At 38.4% G+C, this 24,092-nt stretch overlaps 1 long non-coding RNA gene across 1 annotated transcript in view; it reads right to left on the reverse strand.

Annotated features, from left to right (window-relative positions):
• Positions 1–8,544, reverse strand: part of LOC116585601 — a 102,228-nt gene extending 93,684 nt beyond the window's left edge. The window contains exon 1 of the long non-coding RNA XR_004283715.1: positions 8,464–8,544. This is a non-coding gene — a long non-coding RNA (uncharacterized LOC116585601). The remainder of the gene's footprint in view (positions 1–8,463) is intronic.
• Positions 8,545–24,092: the final 15,548 nt, after the last annotated feature.

Consider the following 24,092-nt stretch of genomic DNA (forward strand, 5'->3'; position numbering starts at 1 on the left):
AAAAAAAAATTAAAGGATACAAAGAAATTTAACTAGAGAAGTAAACTAAAGCCAACATTTTAAAGTACTACACAGCCTATATCACAGCAAAAATAAATATTAAAATATTACTATTTTCTAGTCAATAAAACAGAAGACATCTTTAATATATAAGAAAACAGAACAAAGAAAGTAAAAGAGAAGAAAAAATGTTGACACCTCACTGTAGGTAGGCTTCCCACTGCAGATTATCTCACAGCAGAACATGGAGACAGCGCTTAGGAGCTCTTTTTAATACTTGCCATTCCATGGATTTTGGCCATGCTTTAAAATAGCTATCAGAGGGACCTGGATGGCCCCAGTTGGTTAAGCATCTGACATCTGATTTTGGCTCAGCTCATAGTGTCAGGGTCATGAGATCAAGCCCCACATTAGGCTCCACATGCAGTATGGAGACTGCTTGAGATTCTCTCTCTCTCCCCCTCTTCCTCCGCCCCTCCCCCCACTCACACATGCAGTCCCTTTCTCTCTCTCTCTCAAAAAAAAAAAAAAAAAAGAAAGAAAAGATAAAAAAAGAAAAAGAAACAGCCACCAAAGAAAATTACATTCTTGTCAGATAAAGAGGAATTTTCCTTCACTAGTTGCAGCTAAAGGTAAAAAGTGGAAGAAGTCCACTGATAAGATACTCATCCTTCCCCTCTACTGCTTTCAATGTAGTGACTATGAATCTCAATCCACATTCTTATGTGAGATATTATAACTTCAATTTCTATAAATCAACTGAATTTCTGTTTTGAACTGCCATATCAGATGACAGAAGCTCATTTCCATCAGTATGTTGTGTCCTCTTTCCCTCTCATCTTTGGCACTGAATCTAAGTTCTAGGGGGCTGACCAAGTATGAAGGTGTGGTAACATTCTTCTGATTCTTGGAGTCTTCTGTCTACACAGGTATGTACTGATCTGTTTTCTTCTTGGATACTCACTCTGATCCCTGAAGTATTTTAGGCAACCCTCTTTTCTGTCTGTTTGGTTTTTAAAATTTTTAAGACTGGGTCTTCTCTACCACTTCCAAAGAATCTTTCCTTTAAGACATGGGGACAATTCTGGTGCTTCTGTTCAGAAATGGCTATTTAGAATCATACTGGAATGTCACCACTGTGGATTTCAGACTCTTCTCTCAGGTATCCCAATCCATTTGATATTTCATGACCTTCATGGGTCTATATAGGAAGCAGGATCCAGGGCCTACTCTGTCCAGGATGGCAGAGTCTCTCTCTTCTTTTTTTTTTTTTTTTTTTTAATTTTATTTATTTATTTGACAGAGAGAGATCACAAATAGGCAGAGAGGCAGGCAGAGAGAGAGAGAGAGGAGGAAGCAGACTCCCTGCTGAGCAGAGAGCCCGATAGGGGACTCGATCCCAGGACCCTGAGATCGTGACCTGAACCGAAGGCAGCGGCTTAACCTACTGAGCCACCCAGGCGCCCAAGTCTCTCTCTTCTTTAGACTAAGGAAATCTTTTCTGTTTTCCAAAGAAAGCTCGACTCTCCTCTAATCCACACCACCTGTTTACCTTAAATCTTGGGCCTTTGGAATTTTCAATCGAAAAAGTGTCTAAAAAACAATGATCCTGGCCAACTATCAAACTGAAAACAAAAGGACAGAGATCAGAAATATTTGGAGAAAAAATATTGGATACTAATTTCAGAAATATGTTCTTACTATGTAATCCTTTTTCTCACTACGTCTTACTCATTTCAAAAATTTTTTATCTCAATTCAAAAGGTTGCTTTTAATTTTGATTTTTTTATTTTTAAGATTTTTAGAAATACATTTTCTTCTTTTAACTCACAATAACGCTCTTTTTTCTATTAAAATATTAACAAGGTCTGATTAACACTGCATTATTAATACCCCTGGCTAACTAACCACTGGCCCTACCCTTTGTGAGCTTCTATACTAAAATGTGGGATTGGCTTTTTAAGCTTAATTTGAAAAGAAGACATGATCCTACAATTTTGGTGAAAACGCAGTTGTCACTGCCTCCCTTTGATATTAAAATAATCTTAAATTTTAGAACTTTCTTTTTATCTTGAATTGAGACCAGCTTTAGAAAAATTATGAGAGGAAGGGGAGGGGAATCTTTTCCCTTACTACCAGGTCTACAGATGTGGAATCAAAGCTTGTCTCTATAAGACAATTTCCAACAATATTATATTGTGTTGTTTAGGTCTTATTTCTCCACATCATGTGGCTGGAAAAGAATGAGGTGTTACTCGCTGACAGCCAATTAAGAGGCCTTTATCTAAAAATCCCACAGAAGAGCTGGACAAGGGGGTTTGAAATACATCTTTTGATGTAGTTTCAGAGAGAGTAGTAACTTTACTTAAAAACAAAATGTATATAATTTGAAACCTTCATCCCATATACCATTCTTAACATTTTTTTCACATTAACAATCCAGAGCTCGAGTTCATGCAAATCCTGCCAATGATTCTAATTTAAACACTCAAAAACAGAATTATAAAGAAATATGATCTATATTATCTACTTTTGTTCAAGGAGAATTATAAATAAACCACCCTACTAGGAGGAATGCAAACATCCTAAAGAGAAAGTGAGTGTTTGGATTTTTCTGTATCATCTTCTTTTTTTTTTTTTCTTAAAGATTTTATTTGTTTATTTGACAGACAGAGATCACAAGTAGGCAGAGAGAGAGGCAGAGAGACAGAGAGGAGGAAGCAGGCTCCCTGCCGAGCAGAGAGCCTGATGTGGGGCTCAATCCCAGGACCCTGAGATCATGACCTGAGCCGAAGGCAGAGGCTTTAACCCACTGAGCCACCCAGGCACCCCTGTATCATCTTATTTCTATAATAACTCCTATTTCCCCAATTAAGGTTCACAAACAAAATGACTACTAGTTGCTTTACTGAAACGACTTCATTAAATTTTCCCACACCACTCCTTTAACACAATATCTATGCCTTAGGTGAAGGATTCTAATGATAACATTCTCATTGACAAGAGCATAACAGGTCTATTAACAGTTTCATAAAGAATATAATCAAAGTTAACTAAATAAGGGGTGGGGGAATCATACAGACTAAAAAAGCACCTCAAGTAGAAAACAAGAAAGAATGTAAAAGTAAAGAAATAAACAATGAGGCTCCCCAAAAAATCTACAGTGTGGCTTTTTTTTTTTTTTAATGTATGCTTCCCCAAATGGGTTAAAATACATCCTTTCCAATAAGGAATAGCCAATTATGTAAATCTGTACTTTTAACACAGAACACTAACTGAGTCTGGGAGAAAGAATGAGCAGATGGAGAGACCCTTGGGAGAGCTGGTGTAAATAAAAACTCCTGAGGCAGAAAGAATCCTTTCACTTGAGGGGAAAATCTAAGCTTTTTCAAACTGAAACAACTTTCTCTTTGTGCACTGAGCTATTTAAATAAAGAAGGCAATACAAATGTGTAATAATGAGCTGGATCTATCATGACATTCAACCTTCCAAAACAATGCCCAGTTCTGCTGTTAATAATGTAGTATGACCACTTCCTCATATCAGGGAGATCATATGATAGTTGTCTTTCTCTGCTTGACTTATTTCGCTAAGCATGATACAAAAAAAAAAAAAAAAAAAAATGTAGTATGGCTGATCATTTTGTAGAAAAGAAGATTCACCTTCCAGAGGGCCATTTTTATCAGCTACGTTCATCTCTGAACTCACAGTTCAAACTCACTTCAATGCTCGTCACGGGCAAGAGGTTTCAGCCACTTTCTCATTACCAAGCACAGCAGTTGGCAGTAACACAATGATGCTCATTTGGACATGATCGTGACAGTGGTAATGCATCTCACTGCTAATATTCACAACATCATTCTCTATGGAGTGGGAGGGAAAAAAAAAAAGAGGTAGGTGGGATTTTATTTTACATGTTATTTTTTTCATGGACAGTTTTTATCCTGAAGTCCTTTTTGGTCCCCCTTTCTCTTCTCTCTGCCCTTTGTCTCTTTATCTTGCATAACCTCTCCATTACTTCTTCATCTCACCTCTCATGAACTAATTAAGCAACCTGTTGGATGTTCTTCCCTACACTTCTCTTTGGTCACTAAGACTGCTGAAGGGAGGACTTGCCTATCAAAAATAACAGTGGCACAGGAATAGGCAAGTAAGTTAGTGGAATAAAAGAGAGTGAAGAGCAATAAAACCTAGTATAAACTGGAGTTTAATTCAGGACTAAAGTGGTATTTCATTCAGTTGGAAGAGGTCATATATTTCATAAATGGAGCCTGAACAACTGGTTATCCATCTGGAAAAAAAATTAAGTTGGACCCTTACGTCATGCCAAATGCAAAAATAAATTCCAGATGGATTAAAGACTTATGTATAAAAATTAAAACAATGAAAACCATTCAAAATTCTTTATGTACAATCCTAGAGGCAGGAGAGACTGTTTCACCAATTCGGAGAACCCAGACACACTAAGAAAAAAAAAAGTACAGATATATTTAAATACTCAAAATTTAAAATTTTGTTACAAAAGGGACCACATTGGAAAAAATATTTACAACATATGTGATAGGCAAATGCTTAGTATCTTTAGTATACAAATAGGTCTTATAAATTAACAAAAGAAAGGCAAATAACCCAGTAGATGTTGGGGTAATCAGTATGAAAGAGTCAGTCGAAAGCAAAATACCAAAAGCATTCAACCCTGGTAAGGCAACAGTGAGATAATTTACAGCCAACAGATTGTAAAAAATAAAGGCTTAGAATACCTATTTTTGGCAAGGATTCAGGGAAAATTCTACTATATTGCTTGTGGAAATGTGAATTAATGGATTTTGGGGGGGAAGCAATCTGCTATATTCATTAAGTTGAAAACATATATACCATAATCCACATAATCCCACTGCTATGAATTTATGCTATAGAAATAATAACATTAAGATGTAAAGGATTATATTTAAAAGTATTTAAATAAAGAATCATTCTAGTGAGAAAAAATAGAAACAAAGTGAATGTTTATCAAAAGAGAAGTTCTTGAAAATGTCGTTACATTCATAAAATGCATTTGATAGCATTAAAGGAATACATGGGATATAAACCAGTTGATTTGAATGTATTACTCCAGTGTGTGGTTCATCAAGGAAATCAAGATTCTGAGACGCTTATGTGATATGACCTTTTCCTTTTTAATGAGAAAAAATAATGTTGTGCGTGGATATGTTTTTTTTCTTTTTAAAAATAACATCTTTAACTGACATAATTCACTGTCTCATAGGGTACAATTCAGCATGTCATTTATTTTTATATTCATTTTAAACTGTCATGGAAAACAACCAAAGGAAGCCTAGAGTACAGACTGTCTACCCAGGCAGAGTACAGAAACATAGAAGTAACATGAGCTTCTCCTTGAAGCACAGGCAGAGTTGAAAGATTAAACACAAAACATCCGTAGTTTCTGGTGCCAAGTAGAAGCTTCTTGGTGAAGGAAGCCAAAGAACAGAGAGTCAAAATATATTTCACCTAGAGTTTCTTGGTGCTTATTAACTTGAATGAAACTCTTTCCTGATTATTATCCCAATACACAAGAAAACACTTAAAAAATCATGGAGAAGAATTTGATTGACACTTCATTCTAGAAAGATTTTCTACCTCCCAGCACCCTCTTCTTTCACTTACATCTCCACCAGACAGACACACGCATTTAAAGTAAGAACAGATGACAATGCCAGGTAGCACTTTGCAGGGAACACCAATCTCAACCCCCAGGAGATGTGCAGTGTGGCAGTCCTGGCCACATGAGGTTTAAATACGGAAGATATTTCAGCAAATATTAAACCGATGATTTTTACTTTCTCTTTTAATGCATATTTCATGGCACTTTCTCATCATGGAGGTCAAGCTTTTGAGAAATTATCACTCCCTGACAGGAGACAGCTGCAATCTCATTTCCTTGGGAGATTTTAGGCTTTAAAATCAGGCCTTGTAGAAAGACAGGCGTTACTAAATTCCTGTCTACACTTTGGCATATCAAAAGCAGCCCAGGAGGGTCCAGCTAATTGACTTCTGTGGTATTACAGAGATGATATCTGCAGTTTAAGGCTTAACGAGGGTAAAGAGAAAGAAGGAGGTACAAGAAAATCCTATTCCTTTATCTCTTTCCTGAGGAAAATAAAGGGAAACCAAGGTGGGAAAGAGCAGAAAGTGGGCATGCCTTTTTTGACTGTCCCTCCCTGGGCTTTATTCCCAAGGGTGGGAGACCTGAATGGGACCCTGAAAGTCAGGGTGTCTCTCAGGCTGCCAAACACCCACCTCGGCTGGACCCCAACAATGTAGGGCCTCATGAAGAAGCCTTGAGCCTTGTTCTCAAGCTGATGTCAACCCCCAGGCGACACACAGGCTAAAGTGGGAGAGAGTGGATCTGACACATCAACAGAGCAAGGTCAGGTGACCTTGAAAAGGCAGAGAAGACTGACACATGACGGTGATGCTCTGCAGCTAGAGAGAGCAACAGGAAGGCCAAATCCACAAGGAGAAGGCAGCTGCAGCCCCATGGGGACTTCCTAAGCCCAAAGAAGCCACACACTTACCAGCTACAAATATAGAGCCAGTAAGAACACCACCATCCAGGGAGCCTGGGTGGCTCAGTCAGTCAAGTGTCTGCCTTCAGCAGAGGTCATGATCTTGGGGTCCTGGGATCGAGACCCACATGCGGCTCCCTGCTCACTGGAGAGTCTGCTCTCCCTCTGCCCGTTGCCCCCACTGCTTGCGTGTGCTCTCTCTCTTTATGAGCTGGGCCCTGTGCTGGGTGTGGAACATACTTTAAAAACATAAATGAACTAAATAAGTAAAATAAAAATGCTCAGTTTTTCAAAAGCTTTTCCTCCCCATTTCTCCCCTTTCAGTGGTCTCTGGTTGTGCTGCCATAGGGAGGACATGGACCTGGACCTGTGGCCTCTGGCTTGCCCTGGAGTGTAGTAGCTGTTAGCAGCCATCACCTAGGCACTGGCCCCTGCCCCCTGGATGGCGTCTTTGGTTGTTGTTGTTGTTTCTTTTTATATTTTATTTATTTATCGCTGTCTCTCTTTATGATAAAAAAATAAAATATTAAAACTGAAAGGAGAGGAATGGGGAGGAAAAGCTTTTGAAAAACCGAGCATTTTTATTTTACTTATTTAATTCATTTATTGTTTTAAGTATGTTCCACACCCAGCACAGGGCCCAACTCAGGGCTCGAACTAACGACCCTGAGATCAAGCCCTGAGTTGAGATCAAGACTCAGACACGCAACCAATAGAGCCACCCAGGTACCCCAGATGTATTTTTATTTTAAAGAGACTTATGTTCCTGAAAAGAGGGTTGAAATGTTGGGGATAATAGTAAACCATTAAGCTACATTGGGCAGTTAGGTTAATTTTTGTTTTTCTACTAAACAGCCAGTGACAGCACACAGAAACAACCCAAAATCCCAAATAAAAGGAGTCCACTTTCATTACCACCCCAAGTCATGGAGTAAGTTAGGCGTGCTCCTCTGGCGAACCCTTACAGGCAATCGTGTTCCCCCCCACTACTTGCAGACACAGGATCTCTGTTCTCCGAAACCTCTGCCTCGGAGGCTTTGCTCCCCAGCCCACTGACCATCAGAGAAGCAGCTCCACCACTCTCCAGAATCCCTCTGACATGTACGAAAATGTGAAAAACACAGGGCTTCATAACTATTGTCAAAAGGCATATTCTCAGCGCACTCCCCAGAGAAATTCCGGTGCAGAAAAGAGTACTTCTAAAAAACTATCCAATCAGCTAGTCATGAGCCTACAGCTTCAGACAGCGCAGGAGGAAGAGCCTTCTCCCTTCCCTCGCAAGTTGCCTTCTCCAGCCTGCTTTGACTTCCCTGGGGTTATGCGCCGGGTCTTAGCTAAACGAAGATGTTCCAATTTTTTTTCTTTGCTTCTTCTTTTCAAACCACAGTAACTCACACAAGAGCCAAACCCCTTAACTAAAGGATAATTTATGACAGTGCCACTAGCATTTTAAGCAAAATTGGTTTTGGGGACAGGGGTAGAAAAGCCAGGAGGTCAGAAGTTGATTCCTGAGGAAGGTATGCCAGCGGCCTCCTCTCCGGGGCTGGCGGGCTGGGATTATCACATTACACAGAGGGCCTGTGCCAAGGCCAGTAACAATGCCACCCGGATTCTATTCATTCCCTCCGTGGTCTCAGCCTAGCCCGGCAAGCAGGCAAGCGCCCTGCTCTGAGGACACAGGCCCTGCAGAAGGGCTTGTTTTTCAGCACTAGGAGAGTCACTGAAATGTAAGAGGCTCGGCTGCCGCAGTGAAGAGAGGCCACGTTGCTTGGATATGTGAGCCTTAAGCGCGTCACGTGTTTCCACGGAAGGCAACACGACACACCAACAAAAGCTCTAAGTGGTGCTCAGCAAGACAAGGCCCAACCAGCACAAGAGAAAAGGATGACTCACGCAAGACTCTGTACACACATGCTGGGCATGTCCTCTCCACTCACGAATCACATGCAGGAGCTACAGGTCAAGACACTGTCCGAGGCCCAGGGATCTGACCCAGATGTGAATAAATTGGAGCTGGCATGCAGCCTCCAATAGGGAACAAACACAGTCCTGGCTGGGAAAAGTTTCTGGGGTGGGATTTCCAAATCTACGTAGTGGGGGTCACGGGAGGCAAGAGACTAGCCAGGACTGGCAAAGCTGCTTCTCTTCTTCTCTATCACAAAGAACTTTTCAGCTTCTGTATAGAAACGAAGTTATCTGAGTAAAAGCTCCCTGGGAGACCGGCATTAAAGGTAGGATCACATATTGTCCGAGTACTCACTCAAGCAAAGTGGTGGAGAGAGGTGATGCTGTATTGGAAAAGCCATGTCCTAGGGATGACCCTTGTTCCTCCTGCCTTTCTGGGGTCACTGACCCGAGAGAGCCGTCCATGTCGGCATGCACAGGTACTTTGATGGTGCTGTGTTGTAGATAACTGTGCTGCCCTGCTTCCAGAACCCTGTGTGCCCCTGGTGAACCTGTGACCTGGGAGCTCAGGGGGCTGCTCTAGTCTATGCAGGGGCCTCTGTCAGGATCAGCTGGGCTGGCAAAGAGTGCACAGGCTCATGAAGACTTCTGGGGGGTGATAAAATGTGGTTTCCTTGGCAAGACTACCCTGTATGTGAATCAACTACGTGTCACCCCAGTCAACTCAAAAAATACTTCCAGCAGATCTTCCCAAATGGCTTATTAAAAGTACATATTTTGTATTTCAAGAGTCAGCTTCCTCTTGGAAGATTATGAAGTATACCAGTAATCATATAAAATTCCCCATATCACATATGCTATTTATTATGGCTAGAACTGCCTAACATCTAATAACTTTTCTCCCAGATAAAGAAAATTAATTTAATCTGCTCAATTTCCATTTACTATCTGTTCAGTTTTAACAGGGAAAGAAAAGCCAAAGTGGAAACCAAATTATTTTTTAGAGAATTAATATAGCTAAGGAAGTATGCCCTACTAGACCAGTAATGATAGGCCCCTGCCTGGCTCCAACAGAGGATACTGTTTCAAACATTACAGCATTTTGCTGATGAACATGCCCCACTGAATTTCTAACCATTCATTTTCTAAATTGTACTTTTTAAAACTTGACAAGACTTGTTTGGTTACTTTATTATACCCTCTTCTGAATTTCTTCCTTCTGAGAGGCTTTTTTTTTTTTTTTCCTTAAAGGGCTATGATCCCTGCTTTGTACAACTCTATCTTGCTAGTCAGACATTCTCAAAGTTCTTCACAGCTCCCTCCTTTTCCACTGGTTAAATTTTATGTCTGAATGATGGATAGAAAAGGCCAATTTCACAATCTGGAAGGTGTTTCCTTAGTAGCAATTTACTCAAACAGGAAAGGGAATAGGGTGTCAGAGCAGATCTCACCTAGGCCCTGCATTTTGTCTGAGGTTTCCAATCCTTGGTTGCTCTTAAAAAGGCCCAGGTCAGATACAAACCCCAGCACCACAGATCCATCTCCTGAGACCTGATTATTTACACTCAGCAGAGAAGACCTCACATTCTAGGGACTGTTGCATCCAATCCCTATTGGTCTAGACAGGAATTCAAACAGAGAAGCTGTTGTTCTAGGACGAGGAAGAGAAAGAATTTTTTTTAAATGTAGAACTACATAGCCAAACTTTACTAGGATATATGTCATTTTTATTGTTATATTCCGGATACCCACAAATCACAAAGTATGTTCCACATCAAGATTCTGCTGCTATTAATAAGACCACAACTTTGGAAGGCAAAGGACTGCCTTCACTCCAAAAACAAGATAAAGAATGATAAAAGGCAACAGAGGGGGTGCCTGGGTGGCTCAGTGGGTTAAGCCACTGCCTTTGGCTCAGGTCATGATCTCAGGGTCCTGGGATCGAGTCCCAAATCGGGCTCTCTGCTCAGCAGGGAGCCTGCTTCCTCCTCTCTCTCTGCCTGCCTCTCTGCCTACTTGTGATCTCTGTCAAATAAATAAATAAAATCTTTAAAAAAAAAAAAAGGCAACAGAGGCCTAAAATATATTATGAATGTTAATCTTATTTATAGTTTATACTAACCTTTAATATTGAGCTTCAAATTTTTTAACTATTTTCTTTTATGGGGAATTCTTATGCCATAGAGAAAACAATCACTTAACTCTCTTCTATTCTGTCTGGTCTATCAATTGTTTTTGCTAAAAACCAGGAGGTTCCAAATTTCATGATCCCTCCTTATAAGATTTTTAACTTAGGGTTCACTTGGATGGGAAAAAAAATTAGAAGTGGTATCTGTGACTCTGTCAACACTATAAATTATCATATTGTATATCATGTTATAACTGGACATACAAATGAATTATTTATTATTCATTGTTGTGTTTGAATCAGGTAATTTTTATAAAAACCTACTGGTAGATTTTTTTTTAAGTGAACATATAAAGAAGCAAATTTCCTACTATATTATAAATTAAAAAAATATTTGGGTAACTACATGTCACAATATTTCTATGTATTTTACTTGATGCATTTAATTTTTCTTCTGACAAATGAAACACATTAGTTTTATTATAAGAAAAATCCACCAGCATTCCAGAATGCTGAAGGAGACTGTAGCATGCATGCCCACGCATGCACACAAACACAAAAACTAAAGAATTGCATACCAACTCTGTAGGACAGGTGGAGCCACCCAGACGATAGATATGTAGACAAGGATTCAAGGAAACCAGAAAAAAGAGTGTCATGCTAAGTTATTAACATTGGCTGTGTGGGGAGCACTACAGGAACATTCACCGTGTATTTGCTATTTCCAACTCCAAAACCTTTGGGCGATATTTATATGTTTTGGGGGGGAAACAGTAAGTTGCAGCATGGTCTAGTCACTGTAAGAAAATGCTGAGTCCTTTGGAGTCCACTAGTGTTGAATACTTTACAGGCAAAATTCATGCAGATAATTCCATTTTAAGGATAGTTTTAAAATCCTAAAAAGTGCCTTCTCTGTTTTGAGGCCAATCTAGTAATAAAAATTTTGAAACAAACCATTTCTCTCCTTCCATAGAAATGTTAATTTTTTTATAAAGATTTTATTTATTTGACAGACAGATCACAAGTGGGCAGAGAGGCAGACAGAGACAGAGAGAGGGGGAAGCAGGCTCCCCGCTGAGCAGAGGTCCATTCCAGGACCCTGGGATCATGACCTGAGCTGAAGGCAGAGGCTTTAACTCACTGAGCCACCCAGGCACCCCTAGAAATGTTAATTATTTTTTTAAAAATCTCACCTAAGGCCTTATTGAGACTCCCCCTGTTTTGCCAAATATTTCTACAGCTTTGTGCTACCAGTGTTTCTAGTCTCATAGTCATTTCAAACACAAAATCTCTCATAAAATTTGTTTCAAAATCCCTCTAGTGGAGAAGTCACCTATTAAATCACTCCCTCAGAGGACAGAGTGTTGGCTCTGTGGTCTGGAATGGAGTCCTTAGCATTCCCAGGGAGTGGCTAAGGAGAATGCAGGTAATTGAAATAAGTAGTGGCACTTGTACACTGAAAGCATTTTGCTCTATTTCCTAACCCAGCAGAGGCCCTTTTCCTGATTTAAAAAGAAGAAGAAGAAGAAAAAAAAAAGACATTGGAAAATGCAATGTATAGAAAAATGAAAAGGAACATGTTAGGGAATGGTTCATACTAGAAAGAATTGTCAAGAATTGAGAGCTGTGTGTGCCAGAAATTTGGGGCTCAAAGAAAAATTACTTGAAAAATTTATGATTGCAATTTTTTTCCCATCCGATTTGTCCTATTCTCCCTATTGCTTACCTTCTCCTCTCTCTACTATTTTCCCCTTTTAGATGCCCAGATCCTTCCTCTCTTCCTTCTTCCTCTTCTCCATTTTCCCCTTTCTCTTCTATTTTCTAGTCCTTCTCACTTTTTATTTTGCTTTCTCCTTTAATTTCTGTTTCTCCTCCTTCCTCAAACCCAATGAGGAAATCTCACCTTTGGAATCTAGAGTAGTCACAGGATCCCTCAAGGGTCAAGCATGACATATTATTTCCCATTGTTTTACTTTCCACACTCTTATCCTTTATTTGTGAAGCAGAGCTCTTTAAATAGCACATAGATTCATGTAGGCATGCAAGCACACATGTGTGTGAACACTCTATAGACAAGATTCATGCAACTAATTCTACTGTAGGGACAATTTTAAAACCCTACAAAGTGTCTCACTATTTTGAGGCCAATCCATAGAGAACATGTGTTAGCCCATTCTGATAGTCCATGTGTCTTAGTCTATTCTGATAATCTCTTTTAACTGGGATGTTTAGCCCATTTACATCAAACATAGTTACTGACATAGTTGAGATTAGCTCTACCATTGGCTATTTGATTTTAATCGTCTAATCTGTTCTTTGATCTTTTGCTCTTCCTTACTTCTTTTGAATCAGAAAATTTATTATTATTCACTGTATTTCTTCAACTGGACTTTTAGCTTTATCTTTTTGTACTACTTTTAATGGCTGCATTGGTTACATGCACCACAATTAATTATAGTTTACCTTGATCTCACAAATGTTAGTTTTACCACTTACTCTGCCTTTTGTTATTGTTGTCATATATTTTACTTCTACATATATTGTAAGCCCCATGATGCACTGTTACTTTGCTGTTTGTCTTTTTTTTTTTTTTAGCTTACTTTTATGTCCACCCACCCATATATCCTTTCTAAAGTGTCCTTCCTTTCTCCTTGAAAAATCTGTGCTTCCATATGTGATCATTTCCCTTCATTTGAAGAAATTCTTTTTGAGTTCTAATAGGGTAGGCCTATTGCAAAGAATTCTCCTGGGTTTTAATAGTCTAAAAAAGAATTGATGTATATTTTATTTTTCAAAGGCATAATTTACTTGGTATAGAATACTACACTGGTAGCTGTGTGAAGCCTGAGAAAAAGACTGAGATGGAGATTAGTGTGTAGGAACTTGATCTCCCCAGACCAACACCTCTGGGAGGATGAAGAGATACAGATTGGGCAAAAGGAGAACATAAGCTCTAATTCAGTCCCAATATCCTGACAAAGACCTCAGATGATCCCTATGGGGACTCAGAAGCTGAGACTGTCCAGCAAAGTTTTTTTCACCAGGAGAGAGGTAAGGGCCCTTATACTCCAGGATCATCACCAAATTTCTGAAAAGAGTTGTTTCCACTGGCTGCATTCCTATAATCTGGCTTCAGACTATGTTTCTGCAGAAATACTCTAGCCAAAGATAAAATCCACAGCTAAATCCACTCAATGCAGAAAATAAAATTGGCAACATCTATACAAATTTAAAATATTTTTAAAAAATAAAATATTTATATTACTGACCCAGTGATTCCACTTTTAGGAATATGTCTAATGGGAAAAGTTGCACAAAGATTATACATTCATAGACACATGCATATGCCTTTTGTAACTTGTTTGTAATAATAAAAAATTGGAAGCAACTTAAATATCCATCAGTAAAAGATTGGTTATATAAAAATGTCATTTAATAGAAGTGTAGACCATATTTGTTAACTGAGTAGCTGAATGAATAAATAGCTACTATGACATATACCTTTCAAACTTGAGGCTTTGATGGTCTCCCAAAATATTTCTACTAAATGTGAAAATAAAATCTTATTTTTACTGTTTCTATTTAAGTAAGATTGGTATTTACTAAAGGAGATTTCTTAAGAAAATCTGGGAAACAGGAAAAATCAGGGGAACAGAGTCCATTAGAAATGGAGATGGTTAAGAAATAAGGCACAGATTTCCTACCCTAAAGTAACTTAAATCTGCCCACAAATTTGCTAATCTGGCATGATTTATTGGGCACAAAGGCCTCTCCTCAACTATTTCTAACAGGACTGAGCCCCAAGAGCTCTTGAGTCTCATTTCAATTAAGATTATTTATACATCTATCTTTGAGCTAATGAGAAATGCTTGAAACTTGTCTTTTATGTGCCTCTGACATATGTACATTATAGGTACTTGAAAGATAGCAAGGTAGCAGGTAATGTGAAGCAACATTTGGAGGATCCCCCAAAAGTTCTTTATGAGTCTTCCACTGGTTTCCCAGCTTCAGTTATGTCCTGCCTCCTATGTGGGGAAATAGAATGTGAGAGAGGAAATCACAGTGTAAATAAACACTGGCTGCTAGGCTGTTAAATGCACCCTTGCCGTGGGGGTGGGGGTAGGAACGGAGAATGAAGTCTTTTCAATTCTCCAAGAATACCAAAACAGAAAAGAGCTACTACCCTCCTTTGATAAAAGTTAGTTCTGCTACGTGAATCTACTCTCTTTTCTCCACTGTATTATGAGGTGACATAACATTATTTCATCATTATACACTCACACTGCCATTCTCCAATCATTACACTTCTGAAATAACAAGTCTCTTACAGAGTCATGCATCTAGTATGGACCCATATCCCAAAAGTGGAGCCAAAAATATGCCCAAGTTTCCTTTTTTGAGAAAAGAAATTCGCAGCTTCCTTACAGTGTAATTGATGCACAATACACTGCAAATATTTAAAGTGTACGGCTTGGTAAGTTTTGACATTATCACACACCAGTCAAGGCAATGAATATATACATGCCCCGAAGTGTTGCTGTGCTCCTTTATCATCAATCCCTGCTCCTTCTCCCTGTTTTCCAAGTTCTGAAGAGACAACTGATTTGCTTGCTTGTTGCTAGAGATAGTCTGTTTTCTAGAATTTTATTTGGAAAAAAAAAAAAAAAAAACACAGCATAGAGTCTTTTTGTGTCTGGATTCTTTTTCTCAGCATTATTACTTTGAGATTCATCCATGTAGTTCCATGATCAATAGTTCCTTTGTTTTCCTGCTGTGGAGCTTCCTAGAGTATAGACAGGCTATGTGTGTTTACCCATTCACCTGTGATTGTTTCTACTTTTGGCTACTACAAATAAAGCTGCTGTGAACATTTGTGTACGAGTCTTCGCATGGACATATGTGTTCTCTTCTCTTGGGTAAACACCTACTTGTGAAATGGAGGGATCTATATACCATATGGTAGGTATATATTTAACTTTTTAAGAAACTGTCACTTCGTAAACCTAATTGGCTAGAGCATTTTACATTCTCACTAGGGGTATATGAGAATCCCAGCTCTTAATCATCCTTGTCAACATTTGCTATGATTAGACTTTTTAATTTTAGCCATTGTAATAAACACGTAGGTGTTTCTCATTGTAGTCTTATTTTGCATTTCCCTAATGACTAACAATGGTGAACATCTTTTTATGTGTTTATTTGCTATCTCCATATCTTCTTTAGTAAAGTTTCTGTGAATATCCTTTGCTTATTTTTTTGATTGAGCTGTTTGCTTTCTTATGTTGCTTTTTTTTTTTTTTTTCCCAAAGATCTTATTTATTTGACAGAGAGAGACACAGCAAGAGAGGGAACACAAGCAGGGGGAGTGGATGAGGGAGAAGCAGGCTTCCCACTGAGCAGGGAGCCTGACACGGGGCTTGATCCCAGAACCCTGGGATCATGACCTGAGTCCAAGGCAGATGCTTAACGACTGAGCCACCCAGCCACCCCTCTTATGTTGTTTTTTGGCAGTTCTTTAGATACTCCTTAGTAAGTTCCTTCAGGCTTGTCCGGTTACTTTGAATTCCTTTACAACAGAGCTCCTCTCACTGTAGGATGTAGAAGGTAGTAAAAGTAGTAGTTTCTTTAGCTGATAAATAGCTCTTGATGCTGTTTCTCTTGGAGTGTGCCTAGGTATTTAGTGCCTTTCAGGGAATTTGACCATTTTATGCTGCTGTCAAATTCACTGACATAAAGGTTTTTTTAAAAAAGATTTATTTATTTGAGAGGGAGAGAACAAGCAAAAGGGGTAGATAGAGAGGGAGAGAAAATCTCAAGCAGACTCCTGGCTGAATGAGGAGTCCAAAGCAGGGCTTGATCTCATGACTATGAGATCACAACCTGAGCCAAAACCAAGAATCAGACACTTAACCAATTGTGCCACCCAGGCATAAAGTTTTTTTAATAATAGTCCCTTATTATTACTTTTTTATTATGTACAATCTGTAATGATATTCCTTTTTTTATTCCTGATACTGGCAGTTTGACTCTTTTCTTGACTTCTTGAATCTTTTCTTTTTTTCTGGCTTAGTTGTCTAGCATTTTAGTGATTTTACTGATTTTCTTTAAAAATCACCTTTTGGGTTTATTGATATTCTATATTATATTTCTCCCTACTAATTTTTTGTTTTGATCTATTTTATTTCCTTCTGTTGCTTATTTTGCATTTAATATACTCTGTTTTTACAGTTAAAAATACTTTCTAGTTTCCTTTCTGATTTCTTATTGGATCCATGGGTTATTGAGAAATGTGCTATTTAGTCAATACATATTAGGATATTTGGGATAGTTTTCTGTCATTGATTTCTAATTCAATTCCTTTGTACATATAATGCACACCTGAGTCTTTTAACACATATTTAGAGTTGTTTTATGGCACAAAATAATATCCTATTAAATGTATTACGTATACTTAAAAAGACTGTATTTTGCTAATGGTGAAAGTGATATTCTAAAGAATTTATTAGGTTGATTGTGTTTTTTAAGTCTTCTCTATGTGGTTTTGTCTGTTCATTTACTTAATGTTCTGTCATTTACTAAGACGGGAATATTGAAATATCTAATTCCCACTGTGGACTTGTCTCTTTATCCTTACAATTCTATCAGGTTTTGTTTTGTGTATTGTGAAACTATGTTCACAAGTAAATAAGTGTTTCTGGTTTGTTATCGCCTCTTAATGAATTTGATGTGGTTTTGGAACATAGGTGTGGCTCAGTGGGGTAGGGTCCAGAGCCAATGACCCAGAAAGAATTCTTGAGACGTCTTTGGTGCAAAATGGTAGTATATTAAAGCATGGGGACAGGACCTGTGGGCATAAAGAGCTGCTGCACCAAGAGCTGCTACACCAGAGGTTGTGAGGGGTGGTGAACTATATACTATGTGGTTGGGGGAGGTAAGGGAATGGGAGGTTTTCAAAAGGATTTTCATATGTTTAAGAAGATTCCCAAGATACAGGAGTCCTTGTCATTGTCAAGTTAAGGTTGTTTTTCCCTCTAGCAAGGCATTAACATGAAGATAGTTGGGCGCTTCCTGGAGGAACACTATATTCTGTCCACTTCAAGTATCTGTCAGTGGTCTGCAAATTATAAGGATCCTTAACTGCATCTATATTTCCTTTTGGAAGCTAAGTTATTGATAGAAGTGCTTTGTTCTTGTAGATCCCTAAGACATTTGTAACTGAGGGAGACTCATGTCTTGCAGGATTGTTATCTCTTAAGTTGACTACTTATTTTTCCTTCCCTTAGTGTTAGGGCAGCCAGGAGTGCATGAAGAATGTCACATATATCCCGTGGCAGGGGGAGGGCTGTGGGGTGTCAGCTTCTGCTTTGTCCTCAGCTTGCCTTCTGTTCCCTCACCAAATAACCTTTTCAATTGTAGTAAGATGACTTTACTCCCAGTAATAGTTTTGCTCTGAAATATACTTTGTCTAATATGAACATAGCCACTCCAGCTTCCTTTTTATTAGTGTAAGCATGGTATATCTTTGCCCAACTTCTTCCTTTAAATCAATTTTGTTTTTACATTTAAACTGTGTTCTTTGGGCACCTTGGTGGCTCAGGTGGTTAAACATCTCTTTGGTTCAGGTCGTGATCTCCAGGTCCTGGGATAGAGCCCTACATCCAGCTTCCTGCTCAGCAGGGAGTCTGCTCCTCCCTTTCCCTCTACCTCTCCCTCCAACTCATGTGGTTAAATAACTCCCTCAGTTAAATAAATAAAATCTTTTTTTTTTTAAAGTTGGCTTCTTTAAAATAGCATATAGTTGGGTCTTTTATTTTTTCATCTAATCTGGCAATCTCTGCCTACTAGATGTAGTGTCTAGATCATGTAGATTTAATTTAATTATTTATATAGTTTTATTTAAATCTACCACCATGGTGGTTTTTTAATATTTACCTCACCTCTTCTTTGCTCCTTTACCCTTCTTTTTGCTTTACTTTTGGAATTTTTTAAAAGACTTCATTTTTCCTTGTCGTATTATTAGCAAGAACATTTTTTTAAATTTTGACTTAAGTTTAAAATATGCATCTTTAACTTAAAGTCATCTGCTTTCATGTACAGTTCAAGGACTTCATCACTCAGTACTTTAATTTCTCCTCTTCCAATCTTGGTGTCATTTTTTTCACACACATTACTAATAAATGTCTTATAAGCACCTTACATTAACATTATTTTTGTCTGAGTTGTCAGTTATCTTGTAAAGATATTTAAGTAATAACAAAAATCCCTAAATATTTACTCACATACCCTTTGGGATCTTCGGTCCAGTAAAAATACATACATATGTGCATCAAAAAACAAGTACAAGAATGTTATTATTTGCAATGGCCCTGAACTGTGAAATACCAAATGTTCATTAACAGTAGAAAGAATAACAAATTTGGGAATATTCAAGCAATTACATATTTCATAGCAATGAAAAGTAAAAGAATAAACTACTCTTATTAGTTACAACAAGGATGTCTCTTACAAACTTCATGTTGCATGAAATATTCCAGACACAAAAGGGCATATTTAGTATTACTCCATTGGTACGAATTTAAAATCAAGAAAAGTAGTTTACAGTGATGGAAAATCAGAAACTGGTTACCTTTAGGAGTTAGGAGATACTTGAGTGAAAGCACAGAGATGATTCTAAGAGCTCTAGTGATGTGTACATCTTGATCTAGCTGACAATTACAGAAATGCATGAATAAAACAAACAATAAGAATGGTTTCATTAAAACTACCAACAATAAAAAAATAAATGTGTATTTTTCACAAGTGAAAAACAGTAACAAAAACCTCTACCTTTTACAGGCACCACACCATAAAGTTTAAAACAACAACAACAAACTTTTGTATTGGATGCCATAAAAATGTTAACTTCTATATTTAAAAAAATACTCTGAAAATTCAGAAAGGTGAATGATGCACTGGTTTTAAAAATTATAAGATATCCTTAAGATATAATGACTTTCCTACAAATAAAGAAAAAAACGAACATGATATTAGAAAACAGCCATCAGCTATGGCCAGACAATTCAGAATATAAAAAAATATGAATGGTTGATCAGCCTATGAAAATTGTGTTTATAGAAAAAGGAATGCATTATAAAACATAATGGGCACCAATTTGTAGCTCATCAAAAATGCTAAAGATACTTTAAAGATAAAAAAGTATCTTTAAGAGTGAAAACAGTGTGGAGATTCCTCAGGAAATTAAAAATAGAGCTTCCCTATGACCCTGCAATTGCACTCCTGGGTATTTACCCCAAAGATACAGATGTAGTGAAAAGAAGGGCTATGTGTACCCCAATGTTTATAGCAGCAATGGCCACAGTCGCCAAACTATGGAAAGGACCAAGATGCCCTTCAACGGACGAATGGATAAGGACGATGTGATCCATATACACTATGGAGTATTATGCCTCTATCAGAAAGGATGAATACCCAACTTTTGTAGCAACATGGGCATGACTGGAAGAGATTATGCTGAGTGAAATAAGTTAAGCAGAGAGAGTCAATTATCACATGGTTTCACTTATCTGTGGAACATAACAAATAGCATGGAGGACAAGGGGAGATGGAGAGGAGAAGGGAGTTGAGGGAAATTGGAAGGGGAGGTGAACATGAGAGACTATGGACTCTGAAAAACAACCTGAGGGTTTTAAAGGGGCGGGGGTTGGGAGGTTGGGGGAGGCAGGTGGTGGGTATTAAGGAGGGCACGTATTGCATGGAGCACTGGGTGTGGTGCAAAATCAATGAATACTGTTACGCTGAAAATAAATAAATAAATAGGTGAAAATTCTAACATTTATCAGAATTCTTAGGATAAATAAACAACATAGTGACATTTCAGAAGCAAAACCATATGTTGATGTGTTTCTATTTAGCATGGAGCATGGTGAAGACAGCAAAATCCCATTAAAAGAAACTTGGTCTTGTTTATCTTCTATTACACACTCTCACATAATATCCCTATGTACATTTATTAATTTAGACTCACCCTAATAGCTAAGCCCTGAGACCTTGGCATTCACCAACACTAACATAGTAAGAAAGTTCTCCTATCATTACCACACAACACAAAAATTAGGGTTTAAGATTGTCACATTAAGCAACTCAGAAATAGAGGACAGAGGTAAAGAATATGGGGGCACTCATTGCCAAAGATAATAGAAATCTGCAAATTATCAGTTTAGCTGTACTGTGTCTACATTCTACAGCAAGGATGCTTTCTGGAAAGAAGTAAAATTGGACAAGAGAGTCATATCAGTTTAATCACACAGGGAAAATACATCAGCAGGAACAGTGAATAGAGCCATTTTTGCTCCAGAGTAATCTCTGGGCTCTTTAAAAAAATATACAAATACATCCTCTTTAACCTTTAAAGCAGAGTGCTTCAGTTATCTCTGGCAACTATCTATTTTCCTCACAAATCCGCAATCTAGATAAGACTCTGTGGGGCCAGCTCATCTCTTTTCTGCATGGGATCAGCTAGAATGACTTGAATCCTGAGAACTGGAGTGAATGCAGGGCTCATTTACTCATCTAATCTAGTAAGACTGATCCTCACTGTTGGTTGAGGATTTAGCTGAAACTGTTGGTCAAATACTTACTCATGTCTTCTTTAAGTGGCTTGGATGAGCAATGTGAGAGACAGGCAGGTAAAAAGCCCTATTATCTTCTGAAGACCAGCCTCTGAAGTCAAAGCCTGGTAAGACTTATGGTATATCCTATTAATCAGGGAATTCACCATCCTCCCTAGGGTCAAGGGAAGAGAACACAGTCTCCACGTCTTGAGGCTGAGTGCCAATGTTCTGGAGAGAATAGAAGACCAGATACATAGCTAGCTATGACCACTTTTGCAAAATCCAATGTGCCACAGTCCCCTGGCCACAATAATTCACATTCCTTTCTGAGATGTTAGACTGAGCAAGTCCTCAGATGATTTTTTTTTTTAAGATTCTATTTGTTTATTTATTTGAGAGGAAAAAGAAAGAGAAAAAAGGGCAATCAAGGAGAGGAACAGAGGGAAGAGACAAGCAGACTCCATGCTGAGCACAGAGCTCAACATGGGACTCCATCTCATGACCAACCCTGAGATTATGAACTGAGCCAAAATCAAGAGTTACACTTAACCAACTAAGGCACCCAGGTGCCCCAAGTCCTCAGATGATTCTATAGTCTCTAGTCTTAGAGCTGACTCAGCTGATTCTGAGTGAGACAAAAGAGAATTATCCCCAGTGAATCCTGCCCAAGCTTCACTTTTGTTATCAAAGTAAATATTTTTGTTTTAAGCCATATAGTTTGTATTGGTTTCTTATGTAGCAATGGACAATAACACAGATTCTCAACTTTTTCCCCTGGCTAACTAAATGCAGGTGAGAAATCCAATGACACAAGAGACACTGTTCAACTCAACCTGATCTTTAAAGTAAGACCGACTGGTTTTCCAGCTCTATCTAATTTATTTGTATTTTTTTCCAGAAAGCATTTTACAAAAAGACAAGTGAGAGTTATAACATTATAACAGTAATAATGAATTCATCTAAATTTATACAAAAATAATGCTACAAATTTTAGTATCCTCCCTATCATTTGGGACATATCTCATGATTGATCACATCCTACAACAAGAAATAGACTGGAAGCCACTGTCCTATAACACCCTTACGGGCGAAAGTTGCTTCAAAAAAGTTCAACAAATGGCTACAAAATTAACGAATAAACAGAAAACCTGAGTTTTGTTTTTAATTCAGTACTGGCTGATCATGTTCATATAAAAGGAAAGGTAAATGGAAGCATTATCAATAAGCAAGTTTTGCTGTTATTGCTGAGAGGATGTGGAAAAACTATCAGTTACTCTCTCTGTCATTAGACACCTGGCCTAGTGAACAAGTTCTTCCTAATACAGTGACCACACTTCTCAGTGTGCCCAACAGAATCTCACCATTCTATCTGATTTTACATTCTTCCCACAACAGAATTTTGAATGATAACTGACATGGTCATTATATTCATAAGTAACATGCTCAGAAAATAACTTGTGGGTTTGTGGGATGTTTTCCAATGTCTCTGGACAAATCTCTGGAACAACTTCTAAGAGAATGGATCTGGATAATGTATTTTATGTCCCAACAGGTAGTCTTAATCTGAAATCAAGACATGGGAATCATGTTTGCCCTGGATTCATCATGTTACACTCTGTTAGCTGTCCTCATAACAATCTGATTTCCTGCCCCATGTAACACTACGTCTGTTGGTTACAAGTAAGTAAGTAAGTAGAATTTTCACTAAAAGCACTCGGCATAGTTTTCCAATGGTCTCCACTGGCACTTTAATTTCAGCTTCTAAGTGCTTTGTAAAATTAATCTGCTTGCTCAAGATTTCATACCTCCTCTTCTTTCTTTTTTTTTTTTTTTTTAAGATTTTATTGGACAGAGACCACAAGTAGGCAGAGAGGCAGACAGAGAGAGAGGAATGGAAGCAGGCTCCCTGCTGAGCAGAAAGCCCGATGTGGGGCTTGATCCCAGGATGCTGGGATCCCAGGACCCTGGGATCATGACCTGAGCCAAAAGCAGAGGCTTTAACCCACTGAGCCACCCAGGCGCCCTTCTTTTTCCTTTTTTTTTTAAGATTTTATTTACTCATTTGACAGACAGAGATCACAAGTAGGCAGAAAGGCAGGCAGAGAGAGAGGGGGGTGAAGTAGGCTCCCTACTGAGCAGAGAGCCCAATGTGGGGCTCGATCCCAGGACTCTGTGGGGCTCAATCCCAGGACTCTGGGATCATGACCTGAGCCGAAGGCAGAGGCTTTAACCCACTGAGCCACCCAGGCGTACCATATACCTCCTTTTTCTCAGTATTCAGGGAAGCTACAACAAGAAAATCTATGTCCAAGTTTCTGTTGATTGAGGAACTCTGCCTTCCACCTAGCACAGCCACCTTGCAAAAGAGTCCTAACTATGCCACTTCCATTAAAACACCTTACCCAACTACCTATTAAGTCATCTCAACAATCACAGGCACAGGATCCCCAGTGCTCTGGTCTGGGCCATAAATAAAGTCTGTATCACACAGTTAAAAGCAGAGCCTGGTTTCCCTATTCACCTGGAATACCCAAAAGAGCAGAAGGTCAGTTCCAGTCTCTGAGGTCCAAAATCATCAATTATGAAGTCTCTCATTTTATGATAACTTTTTTTCCCCATCAATCTCAATAAACCTTAGAAGCACTGAATATCCAAGTTTATAAGAAACATGTCTGTGACTTGCTCACAAATATATAAAGCATCCTTGTATGTGCGAATATGTAAAAACAGATATTTGATAATACCTAACACTATCTCCCAATTGTTGTGAAACAAAAGCAAGCCATCATTTGTATTCATAAAGGAGCTTCTCTCTGTCTCACAAAAATAGGGCTTTACAAATAAAAAGGACAACATTCCCAAGAAGTGGACCCCTGACA

This window comes from Mustela erminea, chromosome 3 (genome assembly GCF_009829155.1).
Source record: "Mustela erminea isolate mMusErm1 chromosome 3, mMusErm1.Pri, whole genome shotgun sequence".
Lineage (NCBI taxonomy): Eukaryota > Metazoa > Chordata > Mammalia > Carnivora > Mustelidae > Mustela > Mustela erminea.